We start from the raw sequence: 12,104 nt of genomic DNA, 5'->3' as shown, positions 1-12,104 counted from the left end.
TATATTAATGATAAAAAAAAAATTGATAGATATAAAAACAGCATATCAATAATAGAATGGGTAATCATATTCTGCGTAAATAGTATACAGAGGTAATAAAGAAGAGAATACTAAATATTCGAGCTATAGAATTTCTCAATTTTGACACAAGTTACTTATTATATCTAATAGAATTATTTTGCTGTATCTAGACTAGTATCAATCGAACCTGTTTCCTGAATAAAATATGACCAATGAACCAACCAACAAAACTACTTGTTACAAATAACATCCATAGAAATGTTGATTAATCTGACTAACATTGAATTTGGTAAAATAAAATAGTTGAATAATTGAAAAATGAGATTATTGAAGAATACACATCGTATGCTAAGATTACGGGTCTATCAGTGATAGACTTTAAGACTTCGAAAAGTGTAACATTTATAAATTATTTCTTTTATGGTGCATTTGTAAATTTATTGGATAGTTAAAAATATGACAACAATTTGCTTCTCTTTATTTGTGTGACATCTTTGCAAATCAAAAGTCACCGATTTCTATTGCATCACTAACTACAAATAAAAAAGACTATGAAAAATATGTGATAGTGTTTTCTTGATACTATCTTATAGCATATTTTATAATTTTATTATAATAGAGAATCGATATAGAACAGGTATCTAAAAATATAAACACCTAAAAATATAAGGACATTGTTATTATTATGTAGGACTTTGAGAAGGCAAATAAACCCCAAATTGCATAGTTTTTTAGTTGACCCAAACAATTAAAATTAAACATCATCTTTAGAAAATAATCAGTTGAAAAAATTAGGGTTTTATTTTAGGTTAAAATCACCACATCCCTTTCTAAGTTAAAAACAAAAATAAAATCATATTAACAAAGAAACTTTCTTTAAATTCTAATGGTAAAAATGAGTGATCGAACCGACAATCATTAAAATGACATTAAGTGTCTTATCTTATAAGATAGACTTAAATTTAAAAAAATTGGCAGGAGGTAGAGATTTACCTATGTTACATACAATTAAAAATGGTTAAATCGTCTAAAAACAATAATGGTTATATAGAACAATAATATAATAGCACTTGAGATAGGTAAGTTAAAATTAGAGTCAGAAGGGTAAACATTAACCTATACATATCACTCCACACCTTTTCCATTCTCCTATCACTTACTTCCTTTTTTTCTCTCCCATGCTTATCATGAACACTTGTATGATTAAGTTTTCTTGGGCTCTCTTCAAACCTTACATGTTTTTCTTTCCCTTCTATTTATGTTTTCTAACCATGCCTGGCAGCTGGATTGACATTCAATATTATTAGTCTCAGTGCCAAGCCCGAGGGAAAGATCGATGCCTCATCTGTGCTTCAAATGACATGGGCTAAGGCATGTGACTCATCTGAAGTGTCATCTATTTACGTTCCCAAGGGTATATTCCACGTTCGAAGTGTGAGCTTTAATGGGCCTTGTAAGAATAATGTTATTACTGTTCTCATTGATGGAACTCTTGTGGCTTCCTTGGACATTCAAATTTGAGCTAAAACTAAATCTTGGATTGAGTTTAATCACATATATGGGCTTTCCATTACGAGTGGTATTATTGATGGCAAGGAACTGCCTTATGGAATTGTAAACTGTCTCGACCCCATTTTTTGGCTTCCAAAAACGGAATCGTGACTAAAAAGACAAATTCGAAAACAAATAAAATTTAAAAGAAGATAAAATAGGGGATGAAAATATGATAAAATTTAAATCAAGAAAGAATGAGTCAACCAAAATTAAAGTCAAATATTACAACGGCAAATACAATTATGAAAGAAAAATACAAAAGACTCTAAAAGACCGACAAGGGACTGACGCTCCGAAACGAAACCCCTCTGTGATAGTGCAGCTCTCGAACACCTCCCAACTTCGACTGGTACCTGAAAAATAAAAAGAGAAACGGGGTGAGTATAAAAATATAATTCATAAACAACCTACTTGTAGGCTCTTAATTGCATCCAAGTTAAGGAGAGAACCACCCACTATATTCTAGATCCTAGAGTCTTAGTACTCTCAGTACAAGTTCAGGGCGGAAGGACTTAACTTTTAAAGCGGTATTCAACGTTTGAAGATGAGGTGCTCCCTCATATCTACATATACCACTCGTACAACCCAGCTAGAATTAGTCACTGCATGGTCAACATCCTTCCACAGGACGGATCCATCATACAGGCGACCTTGACCCACTCACGTGATCAACATCTTACCATGAGATGGATCCCCATGCAGAGTAGTCAATCTACCACTGAGTAACACTTCTCTAACAGGCGTCTCGCCAAGCTCAACAATACCACACCGGAGTAGGAAGGGAAGAGTAACACCTCCCTAGTTAGCGTCTCACCTAGCTCAACGATACCACAACGGAGTAGGAAGGGAAGAGTAACATCTTCCTAACTGGCGTCTCGCCTAGCTCAACGGTAACACACCGAAGTAGGAGGGGAGGGTAACATCTCCCTAACTGGCGTCTCGCCTAGTTCAACGGTACCACACTGAAGTAGGAAGGGAAGCGGAGCATACTCGAACGCCATACCAGATACTATCAACTAAGAGGTCATCTCTCTACACTTCGGGGGCCTAATGTGGTTCTCTATATTTCAAGGGTAGTTAAAACTATTGAGTTAGGGGCCCTAGCTTCCAGATTCACTCAATCAAGACTTCAAAGTCCATAACAGTCCACGGTTAAAGGGTCTTTCCCTCTAAGCGTCGCTCCTGACACCATAGACTGTAACATTAGGAGGGTCTCCTAACTAAACCCAACTCAATCCCTGCAAGAGTTCACCCTAGGAATATCACAACACTACAACTTATCAATCATATCTTAAGTTCACACAATCATTCAACATAAGTTTATGTATGATTAACAACACATACAACCATACCAGCTCAACGGGACGATATCATCCATCAACACCTAGAGCGCAGATACACAAATTTTTTTTCGTAAGTTTCTTGATGCATCCCAAACATTTCTTTCCTCTGGATTGATATGAAAATCACACTCTAAGTTCTCCAATAAAATCTAGAAACTCACAATGGATAAGAAGGTGCTAGTCAAAAGATAGAGCGAATTGTGCCTATTGGACTCGGGGAGTTACATAAACGCTCAGGGAAGAGTTGCCCACTGGAGCCACTGTATGCAAAATTTGAGTGGGCTAGATAAAAAATAAAATTTGAAAATTTTTCTGGATCAAAATAGTTATTTAATATATTAAGTTCGAGTGAGAAAATTTTAAAAGATAGATTATGATGAACATGTTCAGAAATATATTTTTTAGAGGGGTTAAATAAAGTTTTAAAAGATAAAACTAAAAAAAATATATTCTAAATTTATTTTCAACTTGAGAAGAATGATTTAAATTATTTTAAAATTATATTGGATCAAAATAGTTATTTAATATATTAAGTTCGAGTGAGAAAATTAAACCTCATGAAAAAATTGGTATTTTATTAAATGTATTTGTAGCATTGGGAGCTTGGGGATAGAGGTTGAGGAGGATGGAGTGCATAACGTCAGTGACATTATCTACTTTCACTAGGACTCAGAATGGCGTAAGGATTAAGTCTTGGGGAAGACCAAGCAATGGATTCGCTACAAAAGTTCATTTTAAACACAATGGATAATGTGAAAAATCCAATCATAATTGATCAAAATTATTGTTCACATCTCAAAGACGTCCTAGTCAGTATACATGTTAAATTTTTTCTAATTATATTTAAGCTTAAATTTGATGATTTAATTAACTAACTGGTTTATTTTATCTTTAATTGTTTGAAATTTGTTTATGTTTAAGATGGGGCTAAATTTTTAGTATTATTTTTGGGTACATTCAAAGGTAATAAATTAGAAACGCTATTACTCTCCAATATCTTAAAATGGTATGAAGCTTTTATGATTTTATTTTTAAATTTATTCAAAATATCTAATATCTTTGGAGATAATTGCTCTAACTTATATCTACTATCTAGAAAGAATTAAAAATTTTAGGTGGAGAATAACTCATTTAAACCACAAGTTTACATGGTAATTTTTTTTTTATTAGTTTTCATAGCATATTTTGATGGTTCTTTATTCTAATAGGATTCTAGAGTTAAAGTTAGCGGACTAACATATGAAGACATCAAGGGAACTTCTGCCACTGAAATAACAATCAATTTTGATTGTAGTCCAACAAATCATTGCACTGGATTAAGCTTGAAAGGTATAAAGCTATCTTACGAGAATCACATCGCTAAAGCATCATGTAAAAATGCTGAAGGAACAACCTCGAGTGTGGTTGAACCTTCTAGTTGCTTAGCATAGGCAAACCTTATCCCTATACTATAGACCCTTTAAGTTATTCTTAAAGATGATCCTCTTGTATGTCAAGCACATATTGGATAATATTAAATTTTAAATAAAATAATCAAAGTTATTATTAAAGATGATCCTGATGTTTGAGTGGGCGATTAGGGAGACAACGACTGTTGTCGTTCAGTATCCAATATTGACAAAGTCCAACTATAACGAATGGATCTTGTTGATGCGCGTCAACCTACAGGTGCAAGGGTTATGCAATGCCGTCTAGAGGAAGGAGAAAGGATTGAGTACCGTGAGGATCGACTGGCATTCGCCGCCATATTACGATTTGTGCCCCCCCAGAGATGCTGGCATGTCTTTCCACCAAGCGCACCGCGCAACCGGCATCAGTCAAACTTCCTAAGGGCTTAGGAAGATCAGCCGGAAGGGAATCTATGACTTTCTTTCGGCCCCCTCAGCAGCACTATTTTAGGTTTTCTTAGTTGCATTTATGATCGACTTACTTAGGTATCAAACTGAAAGGAATGAACGGCACAAAGTCTAGAAGTTTCTACACCAAATAAATAGGTTACCAGCCAAGACCTGGGTGATTAGGGAGACAACGATTGTTGTCGTTCAGTATCCAATATTGACAAAGTCCAACTATAACGAATGGATCTTGTTGATGCGTGTCAACCTACAGGTGCAAGGATTATGGCATGCCGTCGAGCCAGAGGAAGGAGAAACGATTGAGTACCGTGAGGATCGGCTGGCGTTCGCCGCCATATTACGATTTGTGCCCCCAGAGATGCTGGCATGTCTTTCCACCAAGCGCACCGCGCAATCAGCCTGGGAAGGGATCAAATCCCGTCGGGTCGGTGTACAGCGAGTGCGAGAATCCAACGTCGAGCAACTGCGGAAGGAGCTCTCGGAGATCCACTTTAAGGACGGTGAATCCGTCGATAATTTTTCAATGCGGATCACGGGGCTCGCCAACAGCATCACCACACTTGGTGGCAGCATCAGCGAGACAGAAGGAGTTGACCAATGGCAGGTCGATATGCTCGAACTATGGGAAGAGAGGACACCTGAGCAGGAATTGCTGGAGCAAGCTTAGGAACAAGAAGAAGGCTGAAAAGGCCCATGTGGCTCAGTCCGAGGAGGACGACTCAACTCTCTTCATGGTAAGTGCATGTGTCCCCATTGTCGATTCCAAATCCACGGAGATGGAGGTAATCAATGATAATGTTGAACTCGAGAAAGAGCTCCAGCTGGGCGTAGCAAAGGTGGCACCAGCTAAGGAGCCAATTCAACTGGAGGAGGAGCAAGTGTTCGCTCACATCGGCGAGCGAGACGAGCAACACAAGCACCGGCGATGGATCCTAGACATAGGGGCAAACAAACCATATGATCGGGGCTAGATCTACATTCTCTGAGCTCGACTCGAGATCCGCGGGACAGTGAAATTCGGCGACGGCTCCGTTGTCGAGATCCAAGGCTCAAGGCTAACCTTGTGAGCCTAGGTCAACTCGATGAGACAGGCTACTTCATTTCCATCGAGCGCAGACTACTTAAAATCTGCGATAATCAACGACGGCTGCTCACGCCGGCAAGGCGCACGACAAACCGTCTTTACATCCTGGAGTTAGAGATAGAACAACCCGTCAGTCTCTCGGCCAAGACCGAAGAGGTATCTTGGAGGTGGCACGCAAGGTACGGGCACTTCAACTTTCCTGCTCTAGAAAAGCTACAGAAGAAGGAGTTGGTGTACGGTTTGCCAGCAATCAAAGGCGTGAACAAGCTGTGCGATGGGTGCCTCATCGGCAAATAGAGGCACACACCCTTTCCGTCTCGAACATCCTATCGAGCCGATGAGCCGTTGGAGCTTGTACATGGAGATATCTGCAGGCCCGTCAAGCCGGCGACCCCAGGCGGTAAGAGTCTCTTCCTCCTGTTAGTCGATGACAAAAGCCGCTTCATGTGGCTGACTCTGCTGCAAGCGAAAAGTGAGGCGGGAGAGGCGGTTAAGTGCATTGAAGCGCTAGCGGAGGCCGAATGTAAGAAGAAGATGCGAGTGTTGTGCACAGACCGAGGCGAAGGGCTACGTCCAGAAGCAAGGAGTGGACTTCGAAGAGGTATTTGCGCCAGTGGCAAGGTTAGAATCCGTTCGTTTCTTGCTGGCAATTGTGGCACATTACTCTTGGGAGGTTCACCATATGGACGTAAAGTCTGCTTTCCTTAACGGAGAGCTGAAGAAGACCGTCTATGTCCGACAACCACCTAGCGTCCTGGACAACGACAACCCTAATAAAGTATTGCGCCTGCACAAGGCACTCTACGGGCTTCGACAAGCTCCACGAGCCTGAAACGTGAAGCTCGACAGTACCTTACTGTCACTGAAATTGAAACGTTGCGCCTTTGAGCATGGCATGTACATGCACGGCCATGGCAAGAAGCGACTGATCGTGGGAGTGTACGTCGACGACCTCATAATCACTGGAGGTGACGTGGAAGTCCTCGGAAGGTTCAAGAAGAAGATGTCGAAAAACTTCGAGATGAGCGATCTCGGCGTGCTCAGCTACTATCTCGGCATCGAAGTGCAACAGAATTCTATCGGCATCTCCATCTGCCAAAGTGCATACCCGAAGAAGCTGCTGGACACAACTGGGCTTGTGGACAGTAATCCTACAAGGACGCCAATGGAGGCCTGACTCCAACTAAGGAAGTCCGGCACTACGACGGCAGTCGACTTCACCAATTACCGCAGCATTGTCGGGAGTCTGCGCTATCTGGTAAACTCTCGTCCTGATCTTGCTTATTTTGTTGGATATGTGACCTGGTTTATGGAAGCACCTAGGGAGGAGCATCTAGTGGCTGTCAAGCGCATCCTATGCTATACAGCCGGAACCAGAGGGTGGGGTGTAAGATACTGCGCAGGGAGCGGAAAGGAGAAACTCAAGCTGGTCGGCTACAGTGATAGTGACATGGCCGGTGACGTTGATGATCGTAAGAGCACTAGCAGAATGATCTACTTTCTCTCAGGCGGTGCAATCTGCTGGCAATCAACAAAACAGAAGGTAGTTGCTTTGTCTTCTTGCGAAGCAGAATACATCGCCACTTCGATGGCAGCAACACAAGGGATCTGGCTTGCGCGACTAATGGAAGAACTCATCGGGAGAGAAAGTGATCCACCAATGCTATACGTAGACAACAAAGCTACGATCTCCCTGATCAAAAATCCAGTTTTGCATGAACGGAGAAAGCACATAGAAATCAGATTCCACTACATTCGAGAATGTGAAGATCGAGGGCTCATCAAGATTGATTACATCCGAAAAGAGGAACAACTTGGAGACATCTTCACCAAGTCCCTGGCGCGGGTGAAATTTGAAGAACTACGCTCAAAGATCGGAATTCAAATAATAAGGTAGATATACCACAAGTTTTAGGAGGAGATTGTTAGATAAAACCTGGGTTTTTTCCATTGTTCCTAATTTAGATTCACACGTTTGCAAAATACCTCCGTTTGACCATTTGACAAAACACTTCGAATGGATCACCAAAGTTTTAGACGGAAATTTTGTAGGGAGTGGCACAGATTTAGTTGGCCACTCTCCGGCCTTTTTAGGATAATTTATATTTAAATAGGAAATCTGTTCAGAATAGGTAACAACCTGATTTTTAAACGCAGTCAAAATTTCATCATTTTCTCTCTTTTATTTTAAGCAATTTTCTTCTAACAACCTCCCGTCGACAATTTCCTCTCACCGAATTTCTCTGGCTGATTATCGAAAAACAACAGTGGGCAGGACAATTGCTGATCAGAATTATAATAAGTTCGGGGTTGAAGCCAAGACTACCTGAAGTTCATTAGTGTCGTGTGTCGACACCTCAATATGGGGAGATCTACCCGTCTAGCAAAACTAAGCTCACTTGACAAGAGCTTGTAGTTCCGAAGTGGACAAGACAGATGAAACAGAAAGCGCCAAGATACTGCCTTCCAAAGAACCATTCACATTAGAGGAATAGTGTCAGTGGTTGCAAGCAGAGAAGCCGAGAGTCGAGAAAAAACAAGCATCGGCCAAGTGCAAAAGTTGTATACAATGTAAGTCCTTATGGCGGACGACCTTGCTGCAAAGAGGCAACCGAGTTTGAGCAGGGGAGAGCAACATCAATAAGTCTCTCACCTAGTAAAGGTGCTCAAACATACGAGCACACGTGTATTTCTTGAGCCACCACCTTGTACCTAAGGTGGATGACTCCATAAAAGATGTCAAGACCAATATTCGCTCGATAAGTGAGCATCAAGCTAGAAGTTCAAGTACAACCATAGCCACACGAAGGTGGCAAAGTACAAAGAGTTGGCCGAAAGACAGCACCAACAACTGAAGAGACTGTCAAAAAGTTTTGACTTTGCTCAATAGAAGAAGTGGTCACGACGAAAGAGTGTTGCGGCTGGGCTTGCGAGCCACACCCCGAGGGGTGCACTAGTTTGTGTAATTCTGAGGACACATACATTGAGGCCAAGGTGGCCACAACAGGGAAAAGTGCCCCTTTTAAGTCCATAGTCATCTGGTGAGTGTCTGCAGAGAGAGTCTGCCTCACCCACAGCTATGACAAACATTGAATAGCCATGTCTACGTTGCGAGTCTCGATGGCCGAGTCAAAGATGAGCGAACAACAAAAATAGGTCCGAAGGGGGATAGCCGTAGATAGTGGTACCAAGCCAAAGTTGAGGCAAGTTCACCCAACAACTGACCAAGTCAAGAGTCAGAATGTGGTGCAACATGACAAAAGAGAAGTCAGAAGCATCCACTCAAACTTGTTCCCAAGTTGGCGGAAGACGTCAGGAAGAATTTCACAATTTTATACTTTTCGGAAACACAACCAATTCCAGCGAGTCGAGTCGTCAACAATCAGAGAGTTTGGATCGTCATTGGGACGATGCCGAGATTGAGTGGGGGAGAATTTCACAATCAGCGGGGTGAATGCGCTGCGAGAAATTTATCGAGGACGATGACTAAATTAAGTAGGGGAGAATGTCACAATCTGCAATATCTTTCAGCGTTCGATTCCTTCACACTCGAGGGATACGTGTCGCGCAAGTAGGCGGTCTGTGCATTTGGACGAGTAATGAACATGTGTCATGTGGTGAGAGGGTCGCGTATCAGCCAACCAATGAGGTTACGCATTCTAGGTAGTCTAACTCGCATTTGACTCTAGTCTGCATCCAACTTAGCAACCCGCATGCGACCTAGTCTAAGACCTGCAACCCGAGCCAATAGTTATGCCAAACCGATTTAGTTGCGTCACTTTTAGAGCACCATGTGTTGAGCGATAGGCATAATTATGTTATCTAGACGCATGTTGCTAGTCATGCGTATAGGCATGTGTATTCTACACCATTGCCTGCATGAAGGTGCGTGAGTTCCTCCTTTTTGTCTCGTTCGACTATTTTTTTGTTCTGATTTCAATAGTTACCTTAATTTTACTTATATTAAGACCTAGCAAAGAAATTTATGAAATTTTGGAGCTCCTAACACGCAAAAAAATCTAGCTTAGGAAGCCACATGATAGTCATGCAAGTAACCACATGAATTTTAGAAAGTAATACTTGTAGGAATTGTTTGGTAACACATGCATGTTAGAAAAACAAAACCTAGGTGGATAGATTCAGGACGATTGGATAAGCATGAGATTAGTCACCCTTGTTACTGACATAACTTAAACAATCTTTGCATGATGCAATGGACTCTTTTTCTATTGTTGATACATAATAGCGGTGAAGTAGAAGATGAGAATTTGTATCTATGGCCTTTTGGTTCTCGATGGATACTATCACCCCGTAGAACATATGTGGGCCATATGCATGATTTACCATACAATCACTCAAGGTTATTGAATGGGTGATTCTCCATGTAGAGTATAAGTATTAGAAACAGAATAAGATGTTGTGAGTGTCAGTTTTCATACACAATGACCTAGGATGGAATGCCTCTAGTAGTCTAAGCGCATTAGAATCGTTAGAGTCAATCAAAGAGTGTAGCCCTAATGCTCTCGACTGAACCAGACTGAAAGAGATGGAACCGAGTTCCCCAGGTACCTCTCATGGGTGACGAGCATGTTAGCACTCACCATGTTGTCCCCACCTATTAGAGAGAGTTCTGTGAGGTATCACCTAAACATTAGACACCGGTTACCTCTGCGTATTCTCCCAAGTTTATGAACCACAAGAGATCTTCACCTAGAGCCTAGAGTATAACTCGTGATCACAAACTAGATCGAGGATGTGATGAGAGCCTGCAAATAAATAGGTTGCTTACTGGTTATATTTATTTACTCACCCCTTTCCCCTCTCATTTTGTAGGTGTTCCCAAGCTACTATTCTATTTTTTTAGTCTTTGTATTACATTTTATAATTATATCCCAAATCCATGTCCCCATTTGTAATAAATTTATACACGGTTGTCTTTTAGTTGTATTTATTTTTATAATTTTATTGTGGTATTGTTGGACTAATTCTGATTTTAGTTTTACGTTCATTTTATTATTTTATTTTATTTTATTTTATTTTCGCTTTTATCTTTTTAGTCTTGATTCGGGTTTCGATAACTCAAAATTCAAGTTGTGACACCTTGAATTTTTCATGATGTAGAGAATATTAAATTATAAATAAAATAATTGTTAAATAATTAATTACAAAACTTTAGGACATAAACCCTAATGAAGGGAGGGAGTAGACTTGAAGCTAGAGGATGAGACTATGAATCCTCCCAAAGAGAGGTAGATATCCATGTCAAAAACTTCATAACGATAAAAGCTAAAAACAAGGGCCCTCGTTTGCTTCATATGCAAGGTGCCCTGTCTAGACTCTGAATACCCACAAAGGGTGGCTCCACACGCCTTCCAAACCAAGCGTCAAAACCCCCTGCATTGGGGACCTTGAAGTACTATTTGCTTTGCGAAAGAGAGTGGGAGAGACAAAAAGAGCAAATAGAATGAGGTCTTATGTACATTGAGGTCTTGGTTAACCATAGATCGGCCAAGAGTAGAATGATCAATTCTAAAGTAATCCACAACTTCATGATAGGGACCAAAGAGAAATGCTTGAACACTCTCTAGCATGAAGACACTGGAACGATGAAACTGTCAATTTTGTAATTTTGTAGCCTTATCTATCTCAAAAGTTGCAAATAGAATTTCAATCAAGTTGGAGACTTGGGATTGAGCAAACCGATTTTATGATAATCAAGATGAATGATTTCAATGTCGTGTTAGGGATAGATTGTTTTTCTTAAAGGCAAGGTCATTTCCATGCCACAAACAAAAATCTTAGTGGTTATAAGGTCAAACCACACGATCATTCAGATCCATACCCGATAACCAAAAGGGTGAAGATGATATCAATGTTATAATTGAGACTTAATCTTACCCATGATGAATCCATGTTCCCCATCATTCCCATTATTGAAGAGGAGGGCTCGAGTGAGCAAATTCAAATAGAAACCTTGTAGTCACTAAAGGAAAACATCACAACATAAGGCTTCCCCACCTAGAGTGGTAGATCTAAAATTGATTTAGTATTAGGGACGAGATCGTCTATTACAAATATGTGTCGTATGTCACAATTGGAGCTAGCTGAATTTCATAAATAGTTAAATGACTTGTTGAATGTCGAATTTGTAAGTGATCACTCGAATGCTGGGGAGAGGTCCGAGCGAATACCTCCACCAAAAGGTGGAGACAAATCTCGAAAGGAACTAGTGTCTAATCAGAAAAA

The sequence above is a fragment of the Cucurbita maxima genome, unplaced genomic scaffold (genome assembly GCF_002738345.1).
Source record: "Cucurbita maxima cultivar Rimu unplaced genomic scaffold, Cmax_1.0 Cma_Scf00068, whole genome shotgun sequence".
Lineage (NCBI taxonomy): Eukaryota > Viridiplantae > Streptophyta > Magnoliopsida > Cucurbitales > Cucurbitaceae > Cucurbita > Cucurbita maxima.
Note: the sequence above shows the minus strand (reverse complement) of the source record.